The sequence below is a fragment of the Paroedura picta genome, chromosome 8, assembly GCF_049243985.1.
Source record: "Paroedura picta isolate Pp20150507F chromosome 8, Ppicta_v3.0, whole genome shotgun sequence".
In the NCBI taxonomy this organism is placed as follows: Eukaryota; Metazoa; Chordata; class Lepidosauria; order Squamata; family Gekkonidae; genus Paroedura; species Paroedura picta.
Genome location: NC_135376.1, coordinates 41,667,227 through 41,685,221, shown reverse-complemented (window position 1 = coordinate 41,685,221; position 17,995 = coordinate 41,667,227). Strand labels below are relative to the sequence as shown.

At 44.6% G+C, this 17,995-nt stretch overlaps 1 long non-coding RNA gene across 1 annotated transcript; it reads right to left on the bottom strand.

Moving 5' to 3' along the window:
* Positions 1-5,265: 5,265 nt before the first annotated feature.
* LOC143842624 (uncharacterized) lies at positions 5,266-9,901 on the bottom strand. Its single transcript, XR_013233232.1, has 3 exons — positions 9,760-9,901; positions 9,486-9,597; positions 5,266-5,789 (listed from the first exon to the last, which is right to left on the bottom strand). It is a non-coding gene; the product is annotated as an uncharacterized LOC143842624 (long non-coding RNA).
* Between the last annotated feature and the right edge of the window lie 8,094 nt (positions 9,902-17,995).

The window sequence follows — 17,995 nt, the reverse complement described above, 5'->3', positions numbered from 1 at the left end:
TGGAGGCTGGCATCCCTGATCCTCCCTCCCCACCCAAGCAGCCCTTTCTGATTTCTGCAGTCTGGAGAGGAGCTTTCATTGTGGTGGTTCTCCAGGTCCTACCTGGAGGCTGGCATCCTTGAACACTGGCACAGTGCCACTGAGACAACCCCCTCCCAAGCAGCCCTTTCCTCCAGGGGAACTGATCTCTGCAGTCTGGAGAGCAGCTTTCATTCTGGGGGTTCTCCAGGTCCCATCTAGAGGTTGGCATCCCTGAACAGCGGGAATCCCACTTCTGGGGTTTCTCAAAGCCTGAAGAATATTTTAGGGGGTTCTCAATGGTAAAAAAGTTGAGAAAAACTGGCAGAGGCAGTAATTGAGAAACCCTCTGTAAGTTCTTTGCCAACCAATGCAACCAAAAAAATTTCATTTTTTTATTGTAATACACAAATGTTTTTGATTTATTTTGATATCGAACTGAACTGAAGAATATACAGACTGAAAGGTTTTCAGCTCTTGAATTCACCATGGGATCCAAAGTCAGAGACTCCCAAGAGACTCCTGTTGCCCGGAAATGATTTTCAGGAGCCTGTAGATTAGTTGTGATTGCTGAGTCCCCCCTCCAAAACAGCAATTTCCCCCTAGGGAGCTGATCTCTATAGTCTGCAGATTATCACCAATTCCATGAGATTTCCAGGCTACACCTGGAGGTTGGTGACCCCTGGTTCAGGAATGTTCCTTGAGGTTTAGAGGAAGGGCCTCAAGAGTCCAGGGGTGGGCAGGAACTTTTGCCATGCAGCCAGCCCCCAAGAAGGTCACAGTGCAGGTGTGCATCCGAGAGCCTGTTGTTTCCCTTGGTGCAATGGGCTCTGCCTCTAGTTGGTGAGCAATAGTGATAGCCAGCCCTTCAAATATTCTGGTCCTAACCCATTTGCAACTTTAAGTTATCATCAGTTCTTTGAACTGGGCGCAGGGACCAACAGGAAATCTATGTACTGATATCCTATTGGAAATACAAGTCCCATCAGAGCTCACGCCACCTCCGGTTGACACCAATGGAAGTTTCTGGATATTTTTCAGAGGCAGCCCCACAGAGGACAGATGGCAGTAGTGTGGATGTTATGAGGGCATATATAGTCATGGCCAGATCAACCCAGCCCAGCTCTGCCACTTGTCTGATTGTCTGATAATTGGGTTTTCATTGAAATATTGTGGTTTGTATTGTCAATGTGTTATATGATGCTATGACAGTCCATTTGTTTGATGGAAGGGAAGGACAGAACTGCTTTTAATCCATAAAGCACAGAAAGTATTGGGGGGGAGGGAGTCTGCTGTCCAAAAAGCACATCTGACTGGTTGCTTTTCCTGAGAAAAATATTTGAGAATGACTTAGAGGAAGCATATATTTGAATTAAATTTTGGCTTTTGTAGGCTCCCTGTCTAACTTCATTTTAAAACAGAGCAAAACAAATTTTCAGGCACGGTCTGCTTGTTTCCCTGGACTCATTAGGGTTCACATGAATGTTATATTGTCTCTCTCCTAGATTAGAGCCATTTCCAATTTCGAGAAGTGGATGTTCAATCTTTTGCATTCCATTGTCTTACTTTTTAAAACACAAAATGGCTTTTTGCCTTTGCACTTTACATTTCATTTCCATTCCTTGACAGGCATGTTTCTGTTGCTAGAATTATACAAAGGGCAACTGATATGCTTTCAGGCTGAATTACTTTCACTTTCTGTAAAAGGGGGGGTGGGGGTGGAAGCACAAGTAAATGCAGCATTTAAGAAGTACATTCTGCATCTCATCTACAAATGGAAATTTTTAATATCCCTTACACACAAGACTTGCTTTAAAATTAAAATCGGTCAAGCGGGGAACCCATGAGGACTTGCAATGTAGGGGGAATCTTAGCCTCCTCCCTACCCATTCTTGCTCCTTTACTTCTGGCTCTGTCTGTTTCCCCCCTCCTGTGCCCAACCCCCTCCCAATTACCCCCAGTTCCTTTCTTCCCAGTTCACCGGTTCACACTCTCAACCAGCATCCTCGACTTGGCTAGCCACCCTATTTCTTCTGCCCAGGTGGCTGTCCAGGCAAGGTGTCTTCCCTCCCAGTCAATCTATTTTTATTTTCCATTTTTGTGCAGACTCATGCTTCTTAGACAATCCAAGGTGTCAGCCGGTGCTTTTTGTGATGTCTGGCCATGTACAAGCATCACTTGTTATTTGAGAGGGGGGATTATTCGCCCCACCACCACAGTTCTTTTGAGCCACCCATCACTATGTGATATAATGTTAGGAGGCAGGGGGATGAGTTACCAGCTCCAGCTTTGGAAATTCCTGGAGATTTGAGGGTAGAGCTGAAGTAGGGGAGGTGGGAGATCTCAGTGGAGTATCATACTGTAACAGCCTACCTTCCAGACCAACCTGTTCTAGGTGAACTGATCTTTGTAGCGTGGAGATTAGTTGTAATTCCAGGAGATCTGCAAGCCTCTCTTGAAGGTTGTATACGGCACTGGTCAGACCACACCTGGAGTACTGTGTGCAATTCTGGAGGCCTCACTTCAAGAAGGATATGGATAAAATTGAAAGGGTGCAGAGGAGAGCGACGAGGATAATCTGGGGCCAAGGGACCAAGCCCTATGAAGATAGGTTGAAGGACTTGGGAATGTTCAGCCTGGACAAAAGGAGGTTGAGAGGGTACGTAATAGCCCTCTTTAAGTATTTGAAAGGTTGTCACTTGGAGGAGGGCAGGATGCTGTTTCCATTGGCTGCAGAGGAAAGGACATGCAGTAATGGGCTTAAACTACAAGTACAACGATATAGGCTAGATATCAGGAAAATATTTTCACACTCAGAGTACTTCAGCAGTGGAATAGGCTGCCTAAGGAGGTGGTGAGCTCCCCCACACTGGCAGTCTTCAAGCAAAGGTTGGATACACACTTTTCTTGGATGCTTGAGGATGCATTGGGCTGATCCTGCATTGAGCAGGGGGTTGGACTAGATGGCCTGTGTGGCCCCTTCCAACTCTATGATTCTGTCCCTATTTGGGAACTACAGGCTGAGCTGTATTAATTCCTGCAGTCATGTTTACCATCACAGGAAACATGACCTATCCCAGAGTTGTCGGCATTTCTCTTATTTTGTGACTTTGAACTTCATACTGGATAGATTTTCTTCTTCCTTTGTTGTTCCCACATTGTCTAGTTCAATACACCAGTCTAACCCCATGTCCTCTCGCCAAAAGCTAGTGTATGATGGTCCGACTCATGACACAGCATTGGCTTCCTCTGAATGCAACACAATGTGTTGTCAGTTAGACGCTTCGGTGCTTAAAAGTACTCCTTTAAAGCAGGATTCAAGCCAAAGTTCAGGATATGTAAGGAAACCGGCTCTTCTGAACCCAGATTGTCTTGTGGACTTCCCTTCAGATGACAGTAGCAAACTGGCTGGAACTGAAAGCAGGCTTGATCCTGTTTACTCACAGTTTGGCAACTGCTGAACTGGTGTCAAGACAAACAGGCAACCCCTGGTTTTGATTCCTGATGGCAGTATTATTTGCCATGCCAGCAGCATGGGTGGGCTGGAAGTAAGTTCTCATGGGAATACTGACCCTCCAAGTGTGTTAGGTAAAAGGCTCATCCCTTTACATTTCGAGAATAAAGAAAGCTACAGCCACTGGAAGCCAGCATGGAACAATGCTCAGAGTCATACTGAGGCCCAGAAGAAGCTTAACTCCCCACTCTACCATGGAAGCTTGCTGGATGACCTTAAGATAGACATATTATCTCAGCCTACCTACCTCACAAGGTTGTTGCTGTTGTGAGGATCAAGTGGAGAAGGGAAGAATTACGTGATAATCTGTTTCAGGTCCTCAATAGGGAGAAAAGAGGGGGTCTAAATGAAAAGGGAGTACCTGAAGGCATTTGCATTGCCACTATCTACTCATTTAATAGACAAACAAACAGACTCTGGCATACCATCCTAAAAAGTGATGTCCCATTTCAACAGTACTTGTGAATGTTGAGAGGCCCCTCTTGCCCACCACCACTGGAATCCGGATGCCATCGCATCCACTAAGGCTGTCAAACCTCGGGTGTGACCTGAAGATCTCCTGGAATTACGACAGGTCTCTAAAATGGCAGAGGCCAGTTCCCCTGAAGAAAATAACTTCTTTGGACATTATACCCTCATTGAAATCCCTCTCCCCCAAGCTCTGCCCTCTCCTAGCTCCCCCCCCCTTCCAAATATCCAGGAATTTCCCAGCTAAGATATGACCACTGGAGGCACTCCTGTGTCAGCATCAGGCCTCAGATTCCTGGTGGTTATTGCTACAGCTTTATTTCTTATACATTAACACCAAGTTGGCTTCTGTATCAACTGAACAATGGTTGAAATCCATTGCAAGGATACAAAAAGTGATCTGAAGGCAGATGACACAGAAGTCTATGAGATGGGCAGAAGACGGGATAAGCAATGTGTTTTGTTTAAGAACTTAAGAATGCAACAGAAACTGTGCTGAATCAGGTCAATGGCCCATGCAGCCCAACACTCTGTGTCACACAGACCATTTATGAACTGGGAACTTCACTGCCCCAGGTCCCGTGCAGGAGCACAAATCAGGGGCGGATGAGGTGCACTGGGCCAAATGCTCCCCCATGTGGGTGCAGGAAGAGGTGGGGCAACCTGCCACGACTAAAACTCCCAGCCCAGCATGAAACCTCCAGTGCTTAAACGGTCACAGTGGCCAAAACCCAGGTGCTGCTTTTGCTAGTGCCTGGGACTTGAGACAGAAGTCCTGTGGGGTGTGTAAACCCAAGAATTAAGAAAGAGAATACAAACCCTTTCCACACAGTAAGTAATTTCCTTACTTTGTGCTGCAAAAGTCCTATACTATGGCCCAGAACCTCCCTCATTCTGGAAAAAAAAATCTACTTTAAGAGTATTATTTTGATATATGGTTAAGAATTGTTTACATCTTGCTGTCCTGGAAGTGTGTTTGTTCTCCTACTTAATGTCACTTAATTCTCAGGATCTGATGTTATGCTTCATAAAAGGGTGTTTTGATATGTTGCTGACAGAATCACAACTAAAGAACTGAGTGTGGAAAATCCCATAATTTTGTAACATCAACTGGTTTGTAAATATCTCACAATTATTATTGACAGTGCTGCCCCCAAGCTCTATAAACCAGCATTACAGAAAGTTTGGAATTCCAAGAGAAAACCTCACAGGTTGATCTTTTGTTTCTCAGACATAAAGTCTAATCAAACAGACGAAAGTGTTTCTACAATGTCTCCTTCAAGACAGCCTAGCAAAGACAAGATGGGTAGATTTCAGTTTGACATTTTTTATCATACAGCACTAAAGTTTCTAAACAACAGTGTTCAGGTCTATTGATTTAATATGCATAGAAAACAGCTGAGATGCAGATTGCTTATTCAGGACATGGATGTTAAAGTATGCTAGGATTACATCTCAGAAATGTAATGATACCTTGCAAACAAAAAAAATGCAGACACTATAAACCCAGTTCTCTGTAGTTCTAGGCTTTTGAACAGCTTAAGCCTGGGTGGTTAAATTCAATCCATCTGCCCCCAGATCGCAGTGACAGAGCATGTTCTTAGATAAAGGGGGAAGGGTGCTTACAAGGCTGTTGAAAGGAAGTTTGGGGGGCATTATTTTGTAGGGTTGCAATAAACCTTTGATAGTTATTTTTAACTGATATGGTTTTAAATGTAAATGTTTATATTTTTCTATGGAATTTTAAGCTGTTGTTAGCCGTCGAAGACTGTCATTGGAGAGGGGTGTCCTAGAAATATAAAAATAAAAATAAATAAATAAATATGTCTGTCCTTGCAAAAGAAAGTGGTTACAAAAATGAACCTGTTTTTTTAAACCATAAAACATTTCTAGAATTAATGGCACAGTAATTCCTGAATGCTTGTTTATAATATAAAATAATATAATTGATTTCTCCCAGATAAGGGATAGACACTTGATACACTAGTTTAAGTTACTATAAGGAGGTTTTTGTTTCTTTGTTTTGTTTTTGAAGCTGACTTATTGTAAACTCATAGGGTTTTCAAGGCAAGATACATTCAGAGTCAGTTTGCCATTGCCTAAGGTGACCAGATTGTCCCACTTTTGGAGGGACATCTGGGGTACCTGGCAAATTGTACTTATGTTGAAATTAAAAAATAAATATTAAAATACTATTTTTGCATTCTATGTGTTCTATGAAACTTTTTGTTCCTCCATATAGACCAAATTTTAAATCAAGAACCCCCCCCCCCGGTCAATGGTGTCCCACTTTACCAATGTTAAAATCTGGTCACCTTACTATTGCCTGCATAGCTGGAGAGAAGTTATTTCCCCATTTTTGCTGTTTCATGTCCACAGAATACTTCATCAGCAGCAAAAATGGGAAAATAACTCTTCTCCAGTGCTGTTTCCAAACCCTTCCTCCCACAGTGTCAGACCCCTTTGGCCTCTCCTTTTTCTTTAAGAACCCATTCCCCTTGGCTGCTGTGTGGCTGCAAGAAACCTGGGCCCAAGTCTTTAAATCCACTAACATTTAGTCTGCCCTTATAATTAGTCACTACAGCCTTTCCTATGGATTACACAGGACTCTCAAACATGGAATACTGTCTGGAGACTCAGACACATCACCTCCACCACTCCAAACAGGATTATCAACAGCCTGGAGAAAAATGGTCCTGCCCCTTGCATGGTAGTTTATTCGGCAGGTACAACTTTTCAAAGCATGGGTGTAAATTAAGCCTCTGTGAAAGAGATAGGACAATGTTTTTCTCCAGGTTGTTGGCACCTGTAACTCCAAACCATGCTGTAGCTAAAGCCATTTAATGTATTTAAAACTGCCATAACTTTTTAACAAAGTCAAGAATGACTCAAAAGTTGAGTTGCGTTGGCAACATTTTTGTATAACTGAGTGCTTCGGAAACAGAGAGATGAAGGAAGTAGTTCAAGTATAACTTGTTATTCCACCTTTGCTGTCTGATATCTCTTCATAGAGCCTCCAGCTATGATGTTAGTGAGATCATACATCTATTTATATAATGCCTCTAAAATCTACTGTTGCTCTTGAAGCTTTGTGGCTATTTGAATCCTGTATGAATTCATAGCACTTGAAAACTTACTCAGGAATGTCCAGATCTGGCTCCATTAGAAGGATTAGGCCAGTGGTTCCCAGACCTGGTTGGATAGCATCCAAGGCTCTGGATGGAGGCCAAGTTCTGTTTATTGAGTCATCATCCCAAAGATTGAGACCAACCACGAGCCCTCGTCCTTACCACTGGCATCCAACCTGTTATACACACTATTGCTCCCTTATTTCAGATGCTGCTGGGATGGAAGAAAGCTAGCAACTTCCTGACAGTCTACATTCTGGAAATGGCTGCGGGACACACAGCATTAATATTGACAGATAAATATTAATGCCTAAACTACCAAAACAGCCAACCGGAGCCATAGTTTAGAAGAACAACCCAAGCTTGAAGGCAAGTGAATGACCCCCACTCCTGCAGAGATCATTCTAATAGACCCCCACTCCTGCCAATGGACTAATAGAGAGTTCTCTTGCAAACAGATCCTCATTATCGTGACTTGCCCAGAAGATCAGATCCAGTGTATGACCTGCTATTCGGGGTTACTATCAACTGAAACTGACCTAAACTTGTCATGGTGGTCATGAAAGGTCATTTGCTGTTCCAGACAGCAAATCCTCTGCAAAAATGCTGAAATCTCACAAGATCAGGAGTTTGAAGAATTCTAGCATCATCTTTGAGACCAGTTCCATTGGCTTGGGCAGCAAAACTATTTGGTGGGAGGATGGACTATACACCAATAAAATTATGTCTTAGGAGCCCAGTACCCAGAATACACACTGCTGATCTGGTGAGCTTGTTACAGGTCACAGGACATCTGACAAGGTGATAGCAACACAATAAACCAATCCCTAAAGGGTGCCTTTTGTAGTGCCACGAAACCAGGCAGACACAATTGGGATAAACCAACACCCCCTTGTTCATTCAACCAAGTCTTAGTAGTACATGCCAGGTCACCTATTGATTCCTGCTGAGCTACTGCAGCTATTGATCCCAGAGCTTAGCTATGGACGATAATAAAATGTTTTATTCTTGCAATAAACTAAGGAATGCAGTTTATTTTTGCAGTGGATGATCAAAACACTGTATAATTGCACATTTTCTTGTACCCAAGTATAGGACAAGTGTTATTATTTAAATAAATAAATGGAATATGTAAGGAAGACCACCTTAAGCTCAGAACAACCTAGGGCACAAGCCTTTGTGCAGGGAATGTGGGGAAATAAAAAATTCATATATGAGTATTCTCAGGTAAAATAGTTGGGGCGGGGGGGCTTAAACAGGACCTGTAATTCAGCTTCTGGGGAAGCCAATGGCAAAGCTCACATTCATCTTATTTCTTTAAAAAGAAAACCCATGGTATTGCTAATTCCGCCATACAATACAGCAGTGGTCCCCAACCTGCGGGCCGCGGCCCGGCGCCGGGCCGCAAAGGCCATGGTGCCGGGCCGCGGCTTCCTCTTCCCGCCCCCCCCCCCGCAGTAAAAAACTTCCCAGGCCGCAAGCTTGCGGCCCAGGAAGGTACTTACTGCGGGAGGGCGGGGAGGGAATCAGGGCCGGGCCGCGCCCGTGCAGGCCGCGCCCGCTCGGCCCGATCCGCGGGCGCGGCCCGATCCGCGGGTGCGGCTCGCGGGTGCGGCCCGAAGCATGGGCGTGGCCCGCGCGGGCGCGGTCCCTGCGGGCGCGACCCAATGCCCTGCCGGTCCCCAGTCTAATAAAGGTTGGGGACCACTGCAATACAGTGTTATAAATATATGTTATATGATGCTCCTCTTAGGAGAACTGTTTTATTGGATAAATCAGGCTGGTGGTCCACCTAGCTCAGCATTCATCTGTGGCATGGCCACATGCCAAAAGAAAGTTCCAAAACAAGACAGGTTAAGTATGATACCTTCCCTATTGCTAACCCAGAACATTTCATATCACAGCTATACTGTCTCTGAACATGGAAACTGTTAAATGCACTTTAGAACTGAGGACTTTTCAGTGACCCCTTTGCTGTAATACAGAAATTATCAGCTTTGTATCTGAACTCACTTTTCAAGAGTAATATGCTTATTTTTCTAAATGGTAATGACGCATTTTATCTCATGGTCACAACAATACATTCACCCGCTCTGTAAGCTAGCAAGCAAATCTATTAAAGTAGCTCCACTTTTACAACTGATCATCAATATGCTGTCGGTAAACAAAAGCTTCATGATCCCCCTTCATACCTTAGATTTGCCACTAACTCATTCTGCAATAAAACTCTTTTACACAGAATTAACACTCTGCAGGTTATTCCTCTAGTTATATACTTTTACAACCAGAGGCAAAACATCAATACCACAAACTGCTTTGTGGCTCTTTATAGTCTCACATATATTTCAACCACTTACATAAAATACTGCATATGTGGCGGCACTTCCCAAATCAAGGTATAACTTCCCAAACTCAAATTGACCTCCAACTGTCCACTGAGATCTTCCCACAATGAAGATGTAATTATATCTGGAAGAAAAAAGAAACACAACATAGAGTGAAAATCAGGCACAGACTTTGAGAGGGCCAGAGACAGGGAGAGCAAAGAAAAGAAACCTAATAGACAGCTCAGACGCTGGGATAGCGTAAAGAGTTTCTCTACTATAGGAAGAACAGAATGACACAACTCACACTGATTATATATATCCTGACATGCTTATTGGCAAAAACCTCCCACTTAGCTTGGTCCATTCCCTCTCTGCTCCCCATTTTGGATTCTCATTTCTGTGTGCAGAAATAAGAGTGGATTTTGCACCCACATGGGAAGAGGGTCATCTGTGCCTCCAGCAATGTTATATGAAGCAAGTTTTACTCCAGGCCTTTGCATCATGCTGGAGATTTGCATGAGAGAGGCTTACAAAAGTGTGCTAAAGTTTATCTTTCTGCATGGCCAGACTTCACAAATTGCAAGCTTTCATGTGGATCCAAGAGTCCTGCTGAGGTCGTTGTTGATTTTTGGCAATCCCCACAGCACAATCTGTCATGAAATCTCCCCAAGACGTATGAAGAAAGGCTTGGGGGAGCTTGGTCTGTTTAGCCTGGAGAGGAGACGACTGAGAGGGGATTTGATAACTATCTTCAAGTATTTAAAAGGCTGCCATATAGAGGATGGAACAGAGTTGTTCTCTCTTGCATCGGAGGGATGGACCAGAACCAATGGGATGAAATTAATTCAAAGGAAATTCTGTCTAAACATCAGGAAGAAGTTCCTGACAGTTAGAGCAGTTTCTCAGTGGAACAGGCTTCCTTGGGAGGTGGTGGGTTCTCCATCTTTGGAGATTTTTAAACAGAGGCTGGATAGCCATCTTACGGAGAGGCTGATTCTGTGAAGGTTCAAGGGGGTGCAGGTTACAGTGGATGAGCGATAGGGTTATGAGTGTCCTGCATAGTGCAGGGGATTGGACTAGATGACCCAGGAGGTCCCTTCCAACTCTATTATTCTATGATTCTACCTTAATAGTCAGCAAATAGAAGCCATTAGCTGGAACAAGATATTTGAATGACAAATGTGCCAAACATTTTAGGGTCCAAAGCTTGAAATACTACTGAATTTTGGCTTCTCTATAAACATTTAATTTTAAGAAAAGCTATTATAAGAAAGATTCACTGAAATTCAAGTGGTAAAAGAATGACCAATGTATTGTGAAACAGTCCTTGATGAGAAACAGCAAGAACTTGGCAGGGGTTTTATATTATGAAACACTGGAGTTGTACTATTTCTTAACTCAAAACTGGAGATAAGGCTGCTATAAGATGCCAAAAGCACAGCTGACAGAGGCACATGGTGCCATGGGGATTTTCCAAGAAAATTTGGCCAGTGTAGTTAAATACAAAAATGCAGTGTCAAGGTGACCATATTGGAATCTATCACAAATACTGTCTTCAGATTCGGCCAAAAATTCACTAACTTATTAGTTATGACATTTTGACCCTTATGGTAGGAACGTCTAGGGTTGCTAGTTATTGTTTTATATGACATCTGGAAATCATTTATCAATGTTCCCTCCCATTATTTACTCTAAAACATTATATTTTCTAAAATCTGTATTCAGTTAAAACTTTATTGGTTTTTCTATCAAGGACTAATTAATAGGGCAATCTGGAGGGAGTGCCAGGTTTGGGGGTATAAAAAGATGATCATCTTTCCTTTTTCTCATCTGCATCCTACTTGCCAACAAGAAGTGGTGATCATGAACCAGAACCATACCAGCCTTAGATCAGCCTTTGGTTGTCTGAGTTTTGAAATTGTCATAATTGTATTAGAATACAGGGTTATAATTGTATTAGAATAATATTGTAATGGAAAAGCATTGTAGTAAAAGTAACTCAAATAAGAAACTAAATGGGAATTTGATAGCTACTGAAGCAGTTTCAATGCTGAATCTTCCCAGAAGTACTATGAAACAAAATGAGAAGAAAAAAATCATGTACCATATGGGCCCATTATGCACGGCCGCCGAAACGGCGATTTCGGGTCACATGGAAAACGCGGAGGGGGAAGACGCGACGCATACCGGTTATACACGGGGCGGGGCGCGACGGCGGCAAAACCCAGAGTAACCGATTATGCACGCGCCGATCATCTGCAGTGAGTGTGACATGATTGCCTTCCTCCCAGAAGACAAGAAGGACTACAGCTGCCCCAAGTGTAAGCTGGTAAAACTTTTGGAGGAAAAGATTAGGGGATTAGAAAACAAAATTATTACTCTGACCCAAAGTAAGAAAGGGGAGGAGTTCGTAGTCCAGAGCTCTGCAACATGGAATAAAGAGAATAAAGAGAATACAACCAGTCCTGAAGAGAACAAGGAGATTGACCACAATAGGGAGCCTCTGCAAGCAGTTCGGAAAAAGACTGAACGGCGAAGGGCGAGACAGTTCTCGGGGCCTTTGGAGCTCCAGAATAGATTTCAGGCCCTTGCAGAGGAGGTGCAAGGGTCAACAAGGGAAGAGGTCCCAAAACAAACTCTAAGACAAAGGGAAGAGGCCACGGGGACAGAAGGAAATGGAGTTGAGAAGAAAAAAAAAAGGAGAGTACTGGTAATTGGAGACTCCCTGCTAAGAGGAATGGATCGCCACGTGGCTGGGCCCGACCCCCTAACCCGAGAGGTGTGTTGCTTGCCAGGGGCAAAAATTAAAGATGTTTCAGAAAGGCTGCCCAAACTCCTCAAATCTACGGATCGCTACCCATTTGTGATGGTCCATGTGGGAACGAATGACATGTCCCTGAATACCATCGCTCCTATTAAAAAAGACTATCAAGATCTGGGGAGGAAGCTCAAGCAAATGGGGGCACAAGTGGTATTCTCTTCAATCTTGCCTGTCAAGGGAAGAGGAATGCGTCGGGAGAGGAAGATAATGGAGGTGAATCACTGGCTGCGTAGTTGGTGCCGGCAGGAGAGATTTGGTTTCTGGGACCATGGGATAGGCTTTCTTGAGGAAGGCCTACTAGCACCTGATGGACTGCACTTATCAAAACTGGGGAAGAATGTGTTTGGCAGGAACCTGGGGAGATTCATCAGGAGAGCTTTAAACTAAAGCCACTAGGGGAAGGAGACGATCAACATAGGGAGTGTATGGAAGGAAAACTATCGGAGGCAGCCCAACCGGCAAGGCCAGCTCATAGGGAACCAAAAGTAAAAGGATTCAGATGTCTTTATACTAATGCCCGAAGCATGGGCAATAAAAAGGAAGAGCTGGAACTTCTCATGCTGATGGAAAGGTATGATCTAGTAGGCATCACAGAAACTTGGTGGAATGATTCTCATGACTGGAATGTAATGGTGGATGGATATGAACTGTTCAGAAAAAACAGAATAGATCGAAGAGGTGGAGGAGTGGCACTGTATGTGAGGAAAGGGCTTACCTGTCAGGAAATTCTAGTAAAGGAGAGCATATCTACAGTGGAAAGCATCTGGGTGAAAATAAGCGAGGGGAAAACAAACAGTGTGGTGGTTGGTGTCTGCTACCGACCGCCTGACCAACGAGAGGATGTGGATGCTGCACTTTGTGAGCAGCTTGAGAAAATATCCAAACGGCAGGACCTTGTCATCATGGGTGACTTCAATTTCCCAGATGTGTGCTGGGAAACAAACTCTGCGAAGCGTCCTCAGTCATGCAAGTTTCTGACCTGCCTGGCTGACAATTTCATTTATCAAATGGTAGATGAACCCACAAGAGGTTCAGCCATACTGGACTTAATACTGACCAACAGGCAAGAGTTGGTGGATGAGGTGAAGGAGGTGGGGACCCTAGGGGGAAGTGACCATGTCCTCATAGAATTCCTTTTGAGATGGGGAGCCAAGGAAGCTTGTAGCCAGACGCGGATGTTGGATTTTCGTAGGGCAAACTTTAATAAACTCAGAGACATGATGAGTGTCATACCATGGACGAGAATGCTGGAAGGGAAGGGAGCATGTGAAGGGTGGGCGCTACTCAAACAAGAGCTATTTCATGCTCAATCAATGACTATTCCAGAAAGACGAAAACACTGCAGGAGCTCTAAGAAGCCTATTTGGATGAACAGAGAACTTCAAGAGGAACTAAGAAAGAAAAGGAAAATGTTCAGGAAATGGAGGGAAGGACAGAGCTCTAAAGAAGAGTACCTACAGGTTACTAGGCACTGTAGATCAATCATCAGAAAGGCCAAAGCTGAGAGTGAGCTAAGATTGGCCAGGGAAGCCCATTGTAACAAGAAAAGATTTTTCAGTTACATGAGGAGCAAACGTAAAGTAAAGGAGGCAATAGGCCCGCTGTTGGGTGCGGATGGACAAACTCTAACGAAAGATGCAGAGAAAGCAGAAAGGCTTAGTGCCTATTTTACATCTGTTTTTTCCCACAGGTCTAAGTGTTTAGGCACATCTAGAGATGGCTGTAGCCAAAGGATAGTGTCTGGGTGGCAGGTTAACATGGATAGAGAGGTGGTCGAGAGGCATTTAGCTGCACTGGATGAGTTCAAATCCCCTGGTCCAGATGAAATGCACCCGAGAGTACTCAAAGAACTTTCCAGAGAACTTGCACAGCCCTTGTCCATCATCTTCGGAACCTCTTTAAGGACTGGAGATGTCCCGGAGGACTGGAAAAGAGCAAACGTTATTCCGATCTTCAAAAAAGGGAGGAAGGATGACCCGGGAAACTACAGACCAGTGAGTCTGACCTCTGTTGTGGGGAAGATAATGGAGCAGATATTAAAGGGAGCGATCTGCAAACATCTGGAGGACAATTTGGTGATCCAAGGAAGTCAGCATGGATTTGTCTCCAACAGGTCCTGCCAGACCAACCTAGTTTCCTTTTTTGACCAAGTAACAGGTTTGCTGGATCGGGGAAATTTGGTTGATGTCATTTACTTGGATTTTAGTAAAGCTTTTGACAAGGTTCCCCATGATGTTCTGATGGATAAGTTGAAGGACTGCAATCTGGATTTTCAGATCGTTAGGTGGATAGGGAATTGGTTAGAGAACCGCACTCAAAGAGTTGTTGTCAATGGTGTTTCATCAGACTGGAGAGAGGTGAGTAGCGGGGTACCTCAGGGTTCGGTGCTCGGCCCGGTACTTTTTAACATATTTATTAATGATCTAGATGAGGGGGTGGAGGGACTACTCATCAAGTTTGCAGATGACACCAAATTGGGAGGACTGGCAAATACTCCGGAAGATAGAGACAGAGTTCAACGAGATCTGAACACAATGGAAAAATGGGCAAATGAGAACAAGATGCAATTTAATAAAGATAAGTGTAAAGTTCTGCATCTGGGTCAGAAAAATGAAAAGCATGCCTACTGGATGGGGGATACGCTTCTAGGTAGCACTGTGTGTGAACGAGACCTTGGGGTACTTGTGGATTGTAAACTAAACATGAGCAGGCAGTGTGATGCAGCGGTAAAAAAGGCAAATGCCATTTTGGGCTGTATCAACAGAGGCATCACATCAAAATCACAAGATGTCATAGTCCCATTGTATACGGCACTGGTCAGACCACACCTGGAGTACTGTGTGCAGTTCTGGAGGCCTCACTTCAAGAAGGACATCGATAAAATTGAAAGGGTACAGAGGAGAGCGACGAAGATGATCTGGGGCCAAGGGACCAAGCCCTATGAAGATAGGTTGAGGGACTTGGGAATGTTCAGCCTGGAGAAAAGGAGGTTGAGAGGGGACATGATAGCCCTCTTTAAGTATTTGAAAGGTTGTCACTTGGAGGAGGGCAGGATGCTGTTTCTGCTGGCTGCAGAGGAAAGGACACGCAGTAATGGGTTTAAACTTCAAATACAACGATATAGGCTAGATATCAGGAAAAAGTTTTTCTCAGTCAGAGTCGTTCAGCAGTGGAATAGGCTGCCTAAGGAGGTGGTGAGTGCCCCCTCACTGGAAGTCTTCAAGCAAAGGTTGGATACACACTTTTCTTGGATGCTTTAGGATGCTTAGGGCTAATCCTGCGTTGAGCAGGGGGTTGGACTAGATGGCCTGTATGGCCCCTTCCAACTCTATGATTCTATGATTCTATGATTCTATGATCCGGGCGCCGCTTCTGGTTGCGCCCCGCTCACCCGGAAGCTGCGCTTTCTTCCGCGTTTCACTGACGCGGCTTTTTCGGCGGCATGCACCGAAGCTGCAGCCGGTTGCAGCCGGCTCCGTGCGTTATCCGTGATTTTAGTCGCCGCCATTCCACCCCGAATGTGCGCTAAAACCCCCGTGCATAATGGGTCATGGAGAGTAAAATCACGCATATGGAGATTGAAAATGCATATTCTCCATCCTGACCCTCAAGCTATAGTAGAACCAGGAGCATTGAGTCTGTTCTCAGCCAATCACAATTTCCCTAACCCCAGTCACAACATCCGTAGCCCGGGTAATAAGTGCATGGCATGGGGCTATATTGCTATTGAGAACACATAGAAAATGCACATGGGCAGGAGAGAAACTTTGGTGATAGAAACCATAGAGAAAGGTTACTTTGCACAACAAAGATCATTGGACACAAGTAGTCAAGGGAGGCCGTAAGAGCCCTAGTAACCCACACTATACTCATCTTGTCAGCGCTCAAACACTACACAAGGTCCTTACTGAGATGGGAGACTTCCAAGGAAGACTGGGGCTGCCCTGCAGAGAAAGCCAATAGCAAACCACCTCTGCTTGTCTGCTGTGTTGAAAACCCCATGAGGTGGAACTTTCATGGGGTCATCATGAGTTGGTTGCAACTTCATGACACACTTTAGCTTTTAGTCGTGGGAGAGAGAAGACGTGTTCTGTTCAGATTCTATCTCAGGACCCAAACAACAATAGAAAAAAAGCAGCAGATAAGAACCAACTCTTATTCTTCTTTCCTTGTCCTCTTCTGCTACTGTAGAACAGTGCTCAGTACTATGTATGGTTCTCTAGTGACTATTTGCAGGCAGCCCTCTAACAGGTGTCTGGGCCACCATGGACTCCATTCACAGTGCAAGACTTGACCACCTGTTGAGCCTCAAATATGAATGATGGCTGCAGAGACCAGTCAGCATCCAGCTGTTCTGCTGTGTAGTTGCCAACTCTTCTGTTTTCGCCTAACTATAGCACTATAGCAAATTGCTTGGCAGAGACAAGTTTGATCGGTACAGCTGTTCTTATTATGGACATGCAGCGACAGAGATTCGGCCATACGTGTGATTCAGCCATCTGTCCGTGCTATCCTGAAAGGCCTTGCCAGAACAAGTGAGCTGGTCCTCCGTCTTGACTTCAGCCATTCAATAAACCTGTGGATTGTGTCATAAGGAATGGTTTCCACTCCCCCGCTCATTCCTAACCACAGTTGTCTTCAGTATAGGACTCACCTTGGCAGGGGGTTGGGGCTGCACACATCTTAAATATCAGCCAGTTTGGTGTAGTGGTTAGGAGTGTGGACTTCTAATCTGGCAAGCTGGGTTCAATTCTGCACTCCCCCACATGCAGCCAGCTGGGTGACCTTAGGCTTGCCACAGCACTGATAAAGCTGTTCTGACCGAGCAGTGATATCAGGGCTCTCTCAGCCTCACCCACCCCACAGGGTGTCTGTTGTGGGGAGAGGAAAGGGAAGGCGACTGTAAGCCGCTTTGATCCTCCTTTGGGTAAAGAAAAGCAGCATATAAGAACCCTTTTCTTCTTCAGCAGCATCATCATCATCATCATTCCCACTCCCCCTCCTTATATTGAACTTAGTGTTCACCTTGAGGAAACCTGAAAATGCGCACTCACTATTTTGTGATATTTTTAGTTGGTCCATAATACAATACACTACTGAGATTCCCCACCACCACCACCACCCATACATCATCTGGGCTATCTGCAGTTTCCCCTGCATACTTCATCTCTCATTCCATGCCAAAATCTCTCTGGGAATTTGTTAGGGAAGTATATGGCTTGTGTGTAGTTAGGAGAGAGACCTTAGGAGGTGCTTTGCCATTGCCTGCCCTTGCATCGTGACCCTGGTATTCCTTGGAGGTTGCCCTTCCAAGGACTTGCCAAGGCCAGCCCTGTTTACCTTCCAAGATCTGGCAGGATCAAGTGTGCCTGGCCTATCCAGGTCAGGTTGCTAGGGGCGTGAATTGTTTCTCTAATCTGATTGTGAAACTACAGTTGTGCAGAGTGAACACTCTGCTACCTACACTTTCTTAACAATATTTTGACTGTTCAAGGTGCCCACTGCGTTGCTTGAACACTTTCCCAACTCCATAAATACACTTTTCTATACTGGTGTTGGATTTGCCCACAGTTTTCCTGAGCCAGGGGACTCCATTGTCCCATGCGTCTGCAATATCTTCACCATGTCCAACCTCCATAATCCTGCCATTGCAATGGCAACATCACATCTGAAGAACTGTGTGTGTGCACACAAAATTTCATACCCAGAATAAAACTTA